The sequence below is a fragment of the Scylla paramamosain genome, chromosome 39, assembly GCF_035594125.1.
Source record: "Scylla paramamosain isolate STU-SP2022 chromosome 39, ASM3559412v1, whole genome shotgun sequence".
In the NCBI taxonomy this organism is placed as follows: domain Eukaryota; kingdom Metazoa; phylum Arthropoda; class Malacostraca; order Decapoda; family Portunidae; genus Scylla; species Scylla paramamosain.
Window position 1 is genome coordinate 10,244,256 of NC_087189.1, and position 15,088 is coordinate 10,259,343.

At 32.0% G+C, this 15,088-nt stretch overlaps 1 protein-coding gene and 1 pseudogene across 3 annotated transcripts in view; one reads left to right on the forward strand and one right to left on the reverse strand.

The window, feature by feature from the left end:
• The window catches only part of LOC135092356 (organic cation transporter protein-like), a 102,768-nt gene that overhangs the window by 21,929 nt on the left and 65,751 nt on the right, over positions 1-15,088 (reverse strand). The gene's annotated exons all lie outside the window — the stretch shown is intronic.
• On the forward strand, positions 1,299-10,034 carry LOC135091960 (NADH-ubiquinone oxidoreductase chain 1-like; annotated as a pseudogene).

The following is a 15,088-nucleotide window of genomic DNA, read 5'->3' on the forward strand; positions in this document are numbered from 1 at the left end:
CATGTTAACTTGCTCAAGTTATACAAGCACCGAACGCCTGCACCGGACTCTCCAACTGCAGTGTTACCTGTCCCTTGTGCGTCAAATATAATCGCAGAAACTAAGCAAGTAGACTCAGACACAATCTCAGCTATACAAGACACCTTCAGTAACGCAAATATACTTGAACATTTACACGATAACCTCAGTCACCTATCTTCCTCATAAGTACAAGACATAATTTCACTTGTGGAGCAACATCAAGATGTTTTCAAAACCACCCACAAAAGTGCTCCTTGATGTCTCATGACGTGCAACTTTTACCAGGCACTTCACCTATCCGCCAAGCTCCTTACCGTCTACATCAGTGGTTCTCAAACTTTTTCATGAGCGACCCTATTTGGAACATTTCATTCCTTCGCGACCCAAAGTAAAGTAAAGAGAAATAAAATGTACAATGATATATACACTTTATTTTGGAAAAAAATAAATAGGAGGAGGGAGGTGGGGGTAAGATGAACATACATAACAAAAGTAATTTGTGGTTAAAGAAGAATAATTCAATTAAGTAACTGAAACACACTGAAACACTGAAAGCATGATAATGTTCCTGTGTCCCTGCGACCCATCAAAATTGATCTCGCGACCCATAGTTTGAGAACCACTGGTCTACATCCTCAGAAACGAGAGCTGATGAGGAAAGAGGTTGATTACCTACTCAAACAGGGATTGGCTGCACCTAGTCGCTCCCCGTGCATATTAGTCATCAACTACTCTTCTGCACGGACTACAGACGAGTGAATGCTGTCACAGTGCCAGGTGTCTATCCTTTACCACGAATAGATGATCTCCTTGATGAGGTGGGACAATCCAAATTTGTAACTAAGATTGACCTCTTAAAGGCTAGTATCAAATACCACTCACTAAAAGAGCTCAGGAAATTTCAGCCTTCATTACCCCCTTTGGCCTTTTTCACTACTTGGTGGCTCCATTTGGTATGAAAAATTGCCCAGCCTCCTTCCAGAGAGCCATGAATCACCTCGTCCAAGACCTAGTCGGAGTGTCGCTGTACTTAGACGATCTTCTTATCTTCTTAGATAATTGGGAGCAGCATATCCACCAACTTGCTGTAATGTTCCACAAACTGTAGGAGGCACGGCTGACGGTAAAAATGGCAAAAACTACATTCGGTGGGGCAACAGTCACCTACTTGGGGCACCAGGTGGGGCATGGCTGTGTCTGTCCCAGAGCCACCAACGTGTCCGCCGTACTGGAGTTCCCGGTGCCATTCTCCAAGAGAGATACGGCGCTTCCTCGGGATGGCGGGTTTCTTCTGTTGGTTCTGCCCGAACTTCGCAGTAGCAGCCGCCCCTCTAACAGGACTAACCAGTGGAACTGCCAAATTCGAGTGGACACCAGATTGTCAGCGGGCATTCGATCAACTCAAGAATCTCCTAGCTCGCGAGCTGGTACTGCAAGCACCGGACTTCTCCCGGCCATTTTCTCTGCAAACCGACGCCAGCGGCATCGCCTTAGAGGCAGTCCTACAGGAGAAGAATGGAATCTATCATCCAGTGGCCTATCACTCAGCCAAGTTCACCAGCCACCAAAGGAATTACAGCACCATCGAGAATCAACTGCTCTCAACTGTCTCAGTAATTCAAAAGTTTGAATGCTACCTGCACGCCAGCGTCAAGCCCCTGCAGGTATTCACAGACTACAATCCTCGGACATTCCTACAGCGAAATAAGTTTTACCAACCAGTGTCTTCTCCGGTGGTCACTTCTCCAGCCTTATGACGTGACCATTCGACACATAAAAGGCTCTGAAAATATCATCGCCGAAGCTCTCTCGCGAATTCACCTCTAATGTTGGCGAAGACCTCTCCAATTTTCCTCGCGTCTCCACCGTCACCAAGGTTCTTATTACCGGGTGTCGCCGTCCTCAGGGGGGAGGTATTACGGCCCTCGTACCCGCCTCGCCAACCACTAATCTCTCCATCTAACCATCGGCTTCAAATACCGTCTCGACCACACCGTGCGGTATCATAAAGACAAAGCTTTGAAAACACGTCTTGACTCACGTCTCAATCGAGCTAACCGAGCTGACGACAGACTTCCACCTCCAAACCTCGTCAGTCTCACTCGCTTCTCACAGTTGGAACCATCCTCCCTCCTGCTGCCTGGATTCGGTTACATCGACGTGAGTCAGAAGACGTGACAAATACGAACACTCACATACGAACATTCACACACGTACACTCACACTCTTCATTACGTACACGCCTGAGCTACTTATATTTGTGTTGTATTTTGGGTATATATTTGTTTTCCTTCATTGCTTATTACTTGGTACATGTTACATTCACTTTGTTGTTTATTAACTTTTATATGTTGCGTCACTTTGGTTTCTTTTATTACTGTTAAGTGTATGTTAACTGTACATACTTACTTGAACCCAAGCGGGATCACTGTGTCCTAGATAAGTTCCACGCGCTATGCCCGCTTCAGGTAGTGGATATTTAGTTTGATAATGATTGTAAGTTTTATTTCAAACTCATTTCACTGCCTTATGCCCTTATGCTACCAGAAAGGATACAACACACCCCTAATTAACCAAGTTCTATCCGTGCTTGTAACGATGTTATATATATATATATATATATATATATATATATATATATATATATATATATATATATATATATATATATATATATATATATATATATATATATATATATATATATATATATATATATATATATACTATATACATATATACTATATACATATATACTATATACATATATACTATATACATATATACTATATACATATATATACTATATACATATATATACTATATACATATATATACTATATACATATATATACTATATACATATATATACTATATACATATATATACTATATACATATATATATATATATATATATATATATATATATATATATATATATATATATATATATATATATATATATATATATATATATATATATATATATATATATATATATATATATATATATATATATATATATATATCAAGTTTCCTTTCTGACCATTCTATTGCTGCTGTGGTAGACGGTCACTGTTCTTCTCCTAAATCTATTAACAGTGGTGTTCCTCAGGGTTCTGTCCTGTCACCCACTCTCTTCTTATTATTCATTAATGATGCTAACTCTGTACAAGGGCCTTATCCGTCCATGTATGGAGTATGCTTCACATGTCTGGGGGGTTCCACTCATACTGCTCTTCTAGACAGGGTGGAATCAAGAGCTTTTCGTCTCATCAACTCCTCTCCTCTAACTGACTGTCTTCAGCCTCTCTTTCACCGCCGCAATGTTGCATATCTAGCTGTCTTCTACCGCTATTTTCATGCTAACTGCTCTTTTGATCTTGCTAACTGCATGCCTCCCCTTCTTCCGCGGCATCGCTGCACAAGACTTTCTTCTTTCTCTCACCCCTATTCTGTCCACCTCTCTAACGCAAGAGTTAACCAGTATTCTCTATCATTCATCCCTTTCTCTGGTAAACTCTGAAACTCCCTGCCTGCTTCTGTATTTCCACCTTCCTATAACTTGAATTCCTTCAAGAGGGAGGTTTCAAGACACTTATCCACCAATTTTTGACCACTGCTTTGACCCTTTTATGGGACTGGCATTTCAGTGGGCATTTTTTTTTATTAGATTTTTGTTGCCCTTGGCCAGAATCCTTCCTACATAAAAAAAAAAAATATATATATATATATATATATATATATATATATATATATATATATATATATATATATATATATATATATATATATATATATATATATATATGGTACAACACACCCCTAGTTAACCAAGTTCTATCCGTGCTTGTAACGATTTTATATATTACTTTAATATTTTAATGTAGCATATTCTATTAAATAATATATATAACAAGATAGTTAATACACTAAAGTGTATGAACCCTTTATATCGAAAAGTAACCGCTGCGATTTCCAATCTTTGGAAAGAACTGGGTGATTGCAAGAGCTTGAGATTACTTCTTTCTAAAGTTAATATAAATTGATAGGGAGAGCGTAAACTCAAATCAAAATCAAAGTAGAGCTAAAGTTACTATAGCGTTTCAGTTACATTGAAATGGTTTATTGTGCAATCAATTTACTTTGAGTTGATTTTAAATTGTTGCTAAAGCTATGAAATCGTTATAGGTAAAAAATAATATTGAGACAAATAGTAATTAATAATAAAATATTAGTAAAGGCCATAGATTATAACTACTGAATAGCAAATAAGATTATATATATATATATATATATATATATATATATATATATATATATATATATATATATATATATATATATATATATATATATATATATATATATATATATATATATATATATAATTTTTATTTATTTTTTATTTTTTTATTTTTTTTAAGATTAAAGAAAATATTTTAAAATAGAACAAACAAAAAATGTCAATCCCGAAATAAGGATAACTAACATTTTAAACCTTTTTTGTAGCATAAAAATCTGGAATATAATATTAACGATGAAATGTGAAACGAGCTTTACAATAGGAATAAAATATAGTTTAATTATTGGGTGGATATGATTTAATATTTAAAAGCAGGAAGCTTTTTATTATTAATATAATCAACCAACATATTTATTTGTTTATTTATATTTTTTTCAACGCATAAAAGTAGCCATGAAATTAGTGTTATAATTTAGATAAAAAAATATAAAATAAATAAATAAATAATTAATTCTACCTTTGAAGTACTACTTCAATATTATATTTAACGTTAAACTTTAAGAAAAAAAATGGTAATATAAGTAGAGTAAGCTGTAGAATAACTGGAGATCTGGAATATAGAGAATTAATTATAATAAAAAGATGAAATAAAAAAAGGAACTCGGCAAAGGTTATTTCTTGCCTGTTTGTCAAAAACATGTCTATTTGAGGATATCTATAGTCTAGCCTACTCACTAACATTAGATTTTAAATAGCCGCGGTATCTTGGCCGTGTAAAGGTAGCATAATCATTAGTTTTTTGTTTTTCAATTAAAACTTGTGTGAATGGTTGGACAAAGAAAATTCTGTTTCTTTGCTTAAAAATGAATTTAACTTCTAAGTGAAAAGACTTTTTTCTAGAATTTTCTAGAAGGACGATAAGACCCCATAAACCTTTATAACTTGAATGAATTTTATCTATTTATTTAATAAAAGTGTATTTTGAAGATTTATTTGGTTCGGGCGACAAAGGTATAAATAAAAACTTCTATTGTAGTAAGACAATTATGTATGATTTTGATAGGTAAGTGATCCTTTCTAAGGATTAAAAGAACGAGCTACTTGAGTGATAACAGCGTTATTTTTTCTCAGTCGTTTTCAAGGAAAAAAATTGCGACCTCGATGTTGAACTAAAATGTCTTTATAGTGCAGCAGATATAAAAGGTCTGTTCGACCTTTAATTTTTTTTTAAATGTTTTGAGTTCATACCGGCGAGAGCCAGGTCGGTTTCTGTATTCTAGAAAAAAAAAAATGTATGTATATATATATATATATACTCGTATATATATATATATATATATATATATATATATATATATATATATATATATATATATATATATATATATATATATATATATATATATATATATATATATATATATATATATATATATATATATATATAAAACTAAGATATGTACTAGACTTCGGATCTAGTTAAATGTAATTAATTCTATAAATAGTAAAATAATAGAATCTAATTGTTTTGTGTTATTATTGGAGATTCTATATTACTTGGTTTTAATCGTTTGTATTTTAGTAGGAGTGGGTTTTGTAACTTTGTTGGAGCGTAAAATTTTACGTTGTATTCACATTTGTAAGGCGCCAAACAAAGTAAATTATATAGGATTGCTTCAGCCTTTTTCTGATGCTGTCAAGCTCTTTACGAAAGGGTAAACTATACCGGTTATATCAGATTTTGTTGTGCATTACCTATGTCCTGTGTTTAGGTTATTTTTGTCTTTATTAGTGCGGAATGTAATGCCTTATGACGTGGGATTACTTAGATTTAATATAATAATTTTATTATTTTTTCTGTTTTTTGGGTATAGGAGTTTATAGTGTTATGGTAGCAGGATGAGTCTCAAATTGTAAATATTTTCTATTAGGAAGTTTACGAAGGGTTGCTCAAACTATTCCTTACAAAGTAAGATTAGCTTTAATTTTATTATCATTTATTGTGTTATTGGATGGGTTTAAATTTGAGTTGTTTGTTAAATATCAGTGTTATATTTGGTTTATATTTATATCATTGCCTTTGAGATTTGCTTCTTGCTTAGCAGAGACTAATCGATCATCTTTTGATTTTGCAGAAGGGAAATCAGAACTAGCATCAGGATTCTATACAAAATATAGGAGAGAAGGATTTGTTTTAATTTTTATAGCAGAGCATTCAAAAATTCATTTTATAAGAGTTCTGTTTGGTATTGTATTTTCAGGGAGAAGACATTGTAGAACAATATTTTATCAAGTCTATTATTAGCGTTCTTTTTTGTGTGAGTTCGAGAAACTTTACCTCGACTTCGGTATGATAAACTAATATATTTATCTTGAAAAAAAGTTTTTACTTGTTTCTATTAATTTTTATTTTTCTTTATTGGAGTAAAGTCTTCATGTTTTGTAATTCATTTATAAATATGATTAAAATAATATATTAAACGCAACTGTTAAGAATATTTTTTTTCTTTCCAGGTATTTCAAAATATCTATTTTAAGTAAGCTAAACGGTCATTTTAATATTTTATCTCATCCTATAAATAAGTAAAAGGTGGTTAATAATAAACAGAGAAAAATAGGTAATAATTAAAATTTGACCTGTAACTACATAAGACTCTTCAACAGGCCGGGTCCCATTTCATGTTAGTAAAACAAATACTGAAACTAAAATTCAGAATGTAAATTGATTAAGAGGGTGAAAAGTTAATCTACGAAAATTTGAGGTATGAGTAAAAGGTAGAAATATAATAATTACTACTGAACCAACTATAGCAATTACTTCTCCAAGTTTATTTGGAATAGATCGAAGGATGGCGTATGCAAATAGAAAATACCCTTCTGGTTGAAATATGAGCAGGGGTAACTAAAGGACTGGCTCTAATAAAATTATCAGGATCACCTAATAAAGATAAGTATAAGATCTCTCTTATACTATAGAGGGTATAAGATAAGTAGGAAGGTAAATATAACCATAAATCCTACAATATCTTTAAATGCAAAGTATTGGTGAAATGGTACTTTATCTATTTGTCTAGATGCACTCAGTCAGGTGCTATTGGCACCTGATTGAGAGAAAAAAAATGAATAAAAGTTATAGCGGCAATGATAGAGGGGAGAACAAAGTGAAAGGTAAAGAAGCGAGTTAATGTGGCATTGTCAACCGAAAACCCTCCTTCAATTCACTGAACTAGGTCCCTGCCAATATAAGGGAAAGCTGAAAAAAGCTAAGTAATAACAGTAGCTCCTCAAAATTATAGTTGCCCCCAACGAAGAACATGACCCAGAAAGGCCGTTACTATAACAAAAAAACAAAAAAAAACTACTTTAACTGCTAAAGCGTGGAAGATTATATAAGACCCATAGTAAATACCTCGTCCGATATGGATATATAGACAAAGAAAAAAATGATGCTCCATTGTCATTGTATAGTTCGAAGGAGTCAACCATAATTTACATCTCGACAGATAATTGGCCATTCTAGAGAAAAGTAAGTCATTATGGGCAGTGTAATGTATAGCTAAAAATAAACCAGTAGCAATTTGAATTACGAGGACCCAAAATTTCAAAAAGCTGAAATATTTGAAGGTAAGGGTCTATCAAGTAGAGTATTATTAACAATTTTAAATAAGGAGTGAGATTTTCGGAGGGGAGTTATCATTAAGGAGAAAGTCGTAAAGGTCCTTTAAATAAATTGGTACTTTTTACTACTACAATTAAATTTAATAGTAAGTAATGAATGATAAATAAAGTGAAATTCCTTAAATTAGTACTATAAATTCATCTAAATATGAAATATTTGATGATTCTATATTTAAAGATGATAAGAGAGAAATAGTTATAGTTTCATTAAATAAAGGGTCTAAAAAAAAGTTATTGGAATAAAATCTAAAAGAAGAAAAATAGAGATTAAAAGTATTGAGTAGGAGAAAAAAAATGCTTCGTTAGAAGCTACGGATGTAACACAAATAAATAGTACGAGTATACCCTAAAAATATTATAAAAAGGATGTATGAAGCTCAATAAGTGTGTTGTTAATCCAGTTTAAAGAGAAATTAAGATAGTTTGTATTAATAAAGTTAGGCCTATTGATAAAGGGTGAACTAAGCGTGTAAATAAGACAGACAGAGTTAGAATAGAGGGAAAACGTCAGGTCATATCAGAGAATAGTTTAAAAAAAAAATTAGTTTTGGGAATTGAAGATAAAGAATATTTCCTTTTTCTCTTAAGTCTTAAGAACATAATTTAATTTTTGGTTTACAAGACCAAAAGTTTAAAGTTAAACTATTAAAACTAATGGTAAGTTTTAGAGGTACGATAGTTTTCGTTCCTGTTATTTTTTGTGGAGTTTGAGGATTTATTTCATGTCATAAGCATATAATGAATTTTTTATAAAGTCTTCAGTTTATAATGCTCGGGGTCTTTTCATTAATGAGTACACAATTGGCTTTAGTAGGGAGGGAGATTTCTTTTTTTTTTTTTTTTTACGTTGGCTTCGTGTGAAGGGTCATTATGTTTAATTATATTGGTTTTAGTAATACGTAGACATGGAAATTATGCTTTTCAAAGATTTAATTTATTAGAATGTTATTATTCCTTTGGTAATATTGATAAAGTTTAACAGCGACTGGAAAATTGGGGTTATTTATATATTTTATTTATTTATTTATTTATTTATTTATTTGTTTTTAATTAGAATTAATTGCTATCACTTTTTTTTTTTAATACAGGATTCAGCCTGGGATTAGATTATATTGGCTATATTTCAATTTTATTAAGTGCTTGGACTGCTTCATTAATTTTAATTTCCAGTTCGAACATTTTTGAAAGTAGAAAATTTTAGGGGAAGATTTATTGTAACAAATATTATATTACTGCTTTCAATATTAGCTTTTCTTCTATAGATTATTTAATATGTTATATTATGTTTGAAGCGTCTTTAATTCCGACGTTAATTTCGATTTTAGGTTGAAGGTACCAGTTTGAACGTGTGCAAGTGGGTGTTTATATACTTTTTATACTTTGCTGTTTTCTTTACCTTTATTAGTATTTTTTATTTATTTATTATCTGATAACAGGAAGATCGGTCATTAATTTAAGAATTTCTATAGAAGGAATAAATCATTTATATAGGTTTTGATATGTAAGAACTGTTTTAGCATTTTTAGTTAAAATACCTATATATATATAGGTATTTTGCATATATATATATATTTATATATATATATTTATATATTTATATAGGTATTTTGCAAGTTCTATAATTTAGCAGGAGTATTTTTAAAATTTGGAGGCTACGGTTTAATTCGAGTGTTTGTAATGTTTCAACAAGTAAATAATTTTGTTGACTTTGAGTTTGTTTAGAAATTGTAGGTGGAGTATATTTTAGTTTAATATGTATACATCAAGTAAATATAAAATCTTGAATTGCTTATTCTTCTGTTGTCCATATAAGATTGATATTATGTGGAATCGTAATTTTTAGGTGATGAGAATTAGCTGGAAGTGTAATTCTAATACTTGGACACGGTTTGTGTTCTGGTTTATTTCGTTTAGCTAATATGGTTTATGAACGAGCAGGAAGTCAGATTAATAGTAAATAAAGGATTATTGGCATTTACACCTAGAATAGGTCTTTTTTTTTTTTTTTTGAGGGTAAGACACATGCCCAGACCTCTTTCTTTAAATTTGTCAGGAGAGATTATATCAATTTTAGCACTACTAAGTTGAAGAAAAAAAAATAGATTTTGGGTATTAGGTTACTGTCTTATTTTTTTTTTTTTTATTTATTTTTTTTTTTAGCGCACGTTGCACCTTATATATGTATAGTCTAAAACAGCATGGAGTTTTTAATAATTCCTTATATTCATGCTGTTCAAGGAAAGTTAGAGAGTATCTAAGGTTATTTTTAAACTGATTCCCCTTAAATGTAATAATTATAAATAGAACTTTATTATTGATAGACTTAAAAATTTAAAAGAATCATTTGGAAAATTTCTATACATGAAATTAGAATATTAAGTTGATTTTGAGGGTCGACTATCTGCGTGACTTTCAGCATTAACAAAAATTAAAAGAGGTGTTATAGATGTAGTTTAATGGGAGCTTTTTAGGTTAGTAATCTTAGATTGAACCTCTTTAGTGTTTATGAAATTTGTATTTGCGATTTCTGGCACGTTCCTTTTTTTTTTTTTATAGAGGAGGATATATAACTGATGATAAGACTTTTAATTGATTTATCTTGTCTTGGCTTTCATTCTAAGAGATTTATAGTTTTACGGCATAATTTGATTAGAATTTTATTGGGCTGAGGATTAGTGTCTTATGCTTCAGTAATTTATTATAAAAAAAAGAATCTACAAATGCAGGAGTACTCACTATTTTTTTTAATAGTGTAGGAGATGTATCAATTTTATTAAGAACTGGATTAATAAGAAGGTTGGGAGGGTGAAATTTCTTGTTGTACAGATATTATATAGATGAGAGATGATGATGATTAATATATATATATATATATATATATATATATATATATATATATATATATATATATATATATATATATATATATATATATATATATATATATATATATATATATATATATATATATATATATATATATATATATATATAATTTCAGTTATAACCAAAAATAGCAAAAGTTCCTTTCGCTGCATGATTACTAGCTGCTATAGCCGCTCCAACACCTGTATCAGCTTTAGTTCATTCTTTTACTAGTAACTACGGGTGTATATCTAACAATTCGATTTAGAGCTGCTCTAGAAGGATCCATTGTTCGAAGAATATTGTTGGTTATTTCATTTTTAACAACATTCATAGCCAAGTCTGTTCTCCAACTAGCCAAAAACTCCTTCATTAACAGAAAATGTCAAAACCGTTCAAGATCTAACTCCCCTCGTGATTTCTGGCATCTAGCCAAAAATATCTCCAATAACTTTGCTTCTTTTTCTTTCCCTCCTCTATTTCATCCAGATGGCACCACTGCTATCACATCTATTTCTAAAGCTGAACTCTTCGCTGAAACCTTTGCTAAAATGTTTATCTTGGACGATTCTGGGCTTGTTCCTCCCTCTCCTCCACCCTCTGACTACTTCAAGCCACCTATTAAAATTCTTCGCAATGATGTTTTTCATGCCCCCGCTGGCCTAAACTCTCGGAAGGCTTATGGACCTGATGGGGTTCCTCCTATTGTTCTCCGAAACTGTGCCTCAATGCTTGCACCTTGCCTAGTCAAACTCTTTCAGCTCTGTCTGTCAACATCTACCTTTTCTTCTTGCTTGAAGTTTGCCTACATTCAACCTGTTCCTAGAAAGGGTGACCGTTATAATCTCTCAAACTACCGTCCTATTGCTTTAATTTCCTGCCTATCTAAAGTGTTTTTAATCTATCCTCAACAGGAAGATTCTTAAACATCTATCACTTCACAACCTTCTATCTGATCGCCAGTATGGGTTCTGTCAAAGCCGCTCTACTGGTGATCTTCTGGCTTACCTTACTGAGTCTTGGTCATCTCTTTTAGAGATTTTGGTGAAACTTCTGCTGTTTCCTTGGACATATCAAAAGCTTTTGATAGAGTCTGGCACAAAGCCTTGATTTCCAAACTATCCTCCTACGGCTTCTATCCTTCTCTCTGTAACTTCATCTTAAGTTTCCTTTCTGACCGTTCTATTGCTGGTGTGGTAGACGGTCACTGTTCTTCTCCTACGTCTATTAACAGTGGTGTTTCTCAGGGTTCTTTCCTGTCACCCACTCTCTTCTTATTATTCATTAATGATCTTCTAAACCAAACTTCTTGTCCTATCCACTCCTACGCTGATGATACTACCCTGCACTTTTCCACGTCTTTTCATAGACGTCCAACCCTTCAGGAAGTAAACATTTCACGCAGAGCCACAGAACGCTTGACTTCTGATCTTTCTAAAACTTCTGATTGGGGCAGAGCAAACTTGGAATTGTTCAATGCCTCAAAAACTCAATTCCTCCATCTATCAACTCGACACAACCTTGCAGACAACTATCCCCTCTTCTTCAATGACACTCAACTGTCCCCCTCTTCTACACTGAACAGGCTCGGTCTGTCCTTTACTTATAATCTGAACTGGAAACTTCACATCTCATCTCTAGCTAAAACAGATTCTATGAAGTTAGGCGTTCTGAGACGTCTCCGCCAGTTTTTCTCACCCCCCCCCAGCTGCTAACTCTGTACAAGGGCCTTATCCGTCCATGTATGGAGTATGCTTCACATGTCAGGGGGGGTTCCACTCATACTACTCTTCTAGACAGGGTGAATCAAGAGCTTTTCGTCTCATCGACTCCTCTCTTCTAACTGACTGTCTTCAGCCGCTCTCTCATCGCCGCAGTGTTGCATATCTAGCTGTCTTCTACCGCTATTTTCATGCTAACTGCTCTTCTGATCTTGCTAACTGCATGCCTCCCCTCCTCCCTCGGCTTCGCTGCACAAGACTTTCTTCTTTCTCTCACCCCTATTCTGTCCACCTCTCTAACGCAAGAGTTAACCAGTATTCTCAATCATTCATCCCTTTCTCTGGTAAACTCTGGAACTCCCTGCCTGCTTCTGTATTTCCACCTTCCTATGACTTGAATTCCTTCAAGAGGGAGGTTTCAAGACACTTATTCATCGATTTTTTTACCACTGCTTTGACCCTCTTATGGGACTGGTATTTCAGTTGGCATATTTTTTTATTGGATTTTTGTTGCCCTTGGCTAGTGTCCTCCCTACATATAAAAAACAATAAATAAGAAAAAAAAACGAATTTTGAATATGATTTAAATGAAATTATTGCTTCATCAACTTTAAGACAACTAGGAGTAATATTAAGAATTTTGGCTTTAGGTTACGCAGATTTAGCTTTCCCCCCCTCCCCCCATTTATTGAGGCATACTTTGCTCAAGACTTTACTTTTTATATGTACTGGTTTAGTGATTCATAGAGTAGGAGTGTATCCAGATATTCGGTTAATAGGAAATTTAGTTAAATTTATACCATTAATGGTGTTACATAAATGTTGCTAACTTAGCTTTATGTGGGTTTCTTTTTATTACAGGATTTTGCTCAAAGGATATAATTTTAGAAGTTGCTTTTATAAGATTAATTAATTTTATTGCATTGTTTTTATGTGATGGTAACAGGGTTAACGGTAATATATACTTTACGTTTAATTTTCTACTCTCTTTCAGGAGAATATAGTTTGAGATGTATCTCTCATCTATCGGATGTGGATTTCTTAATAACTAACTCCATAAGAGTATTATGGTTAGGGGCTATTTTAGGAGGTTCAGTGTTAAGGTCAAGATTGCTCCCTGAATGTTATATATTATATGTTATATTTAAGGACAGTAATAAAAGTAATAGTATTAATAATACGGATGTTAGGAGGTTTAGTGAGTTATATACTGAATATACCTAGAGTGAATTATACACTAAAAGGAATCTACATTTACAATTCAGTTGTCATAATAGGGTCATCGTGGTTTATACCATTGTTAAGGAATTTTAAATTGAGTGAAAAGAGATTAAAAACAGGGTAACATATAGAAAAAGGAGCAGAAAAGGGTTGATTTGAGTTTTACGTAGGCCAAGGTCCGTATTATTTATTTTCATATATATATATTTTTTTAGTTCTTTGTAATTAAATAGCATTAAATTATTCATAAAAAAGAATACATATGTAATTGTAATTGTTATTTTACAGTTTTAGCTTTTTTGTATATTTAATCTAACAAGAATGTTGCATTGAAGCTGCCAAAGTGGTCAAGCGTCCCGTAAATATATTCAAATAGTAAAAAAAAAAATGATAGCTTGTGGCGCTTAAGATGAAATATTCATTTTGAGTTTAAAGTATATATATATATATATATATATATATATATATATATATATATATATATATATATATATATATATATATATATATATATATATATATATATATATAAAGAAGAGAAAAGAGGAGGTGGTATTTAAAAAAAAAATCAGGTTTACAATAAAATGTAATGTGTTTATTAAACTATAAAAACAGGAGCATAAACGGAATTTAACCGCTTAAAAAAAGTTAGCTTTTTTTTGTCATAATGCTTCATCTTGATTGGAAGATTTACTTCAATTTTGTCATTAACAGTGGCAAACCTCTTTTTGGTTTCAATCAATATTATTAGAGGCTTAGAGGCTAAAGTTTATGTTGAAAGTAAATGCGATAATTTTTGCTTTCTAATAAATATTTATTTGGTAAAACCAGTTTATTGAAAACGCTTTATGAATGCACCTCATAACATTTATTATTTGACTATGATATTGAACGTGTTATCCCGATCATTCTAAGGCACCTTGAATTCATTCGTAGTAAACCCCTAACAAGAGAATTATCAAAAAAAGAAAAAAAAAATAGCTCTAGTAAAAAATCATGAAATTACTTTAATGATGTTAAAAATAGAAGTTAGAGGTAAAAGTAAGGTAATCTCTACATCAAAAATTAGAAAGATTACAGCACTTAGAGAGAGAGAGAGAGAGAGAGAGAGAGAGAGAGAGAGAGAGAGAGAGAGAGAGAAAGAGAAAAAAAAGAGAGAAAAGGGAAATCGTGCTGATCCTTTAAGATCAAACTCGCATTCATAAGATTTTTTTTTTTTTTTCTCGGTCAGTGATTTATTTATTTATTTATTTTCTTTTTCTTTTTCTTAATAAAAGATGCTAAGGTTACAACAAAGTAGCAAATGATAAAAAGTAGCAGTGATAAAAAGAATAA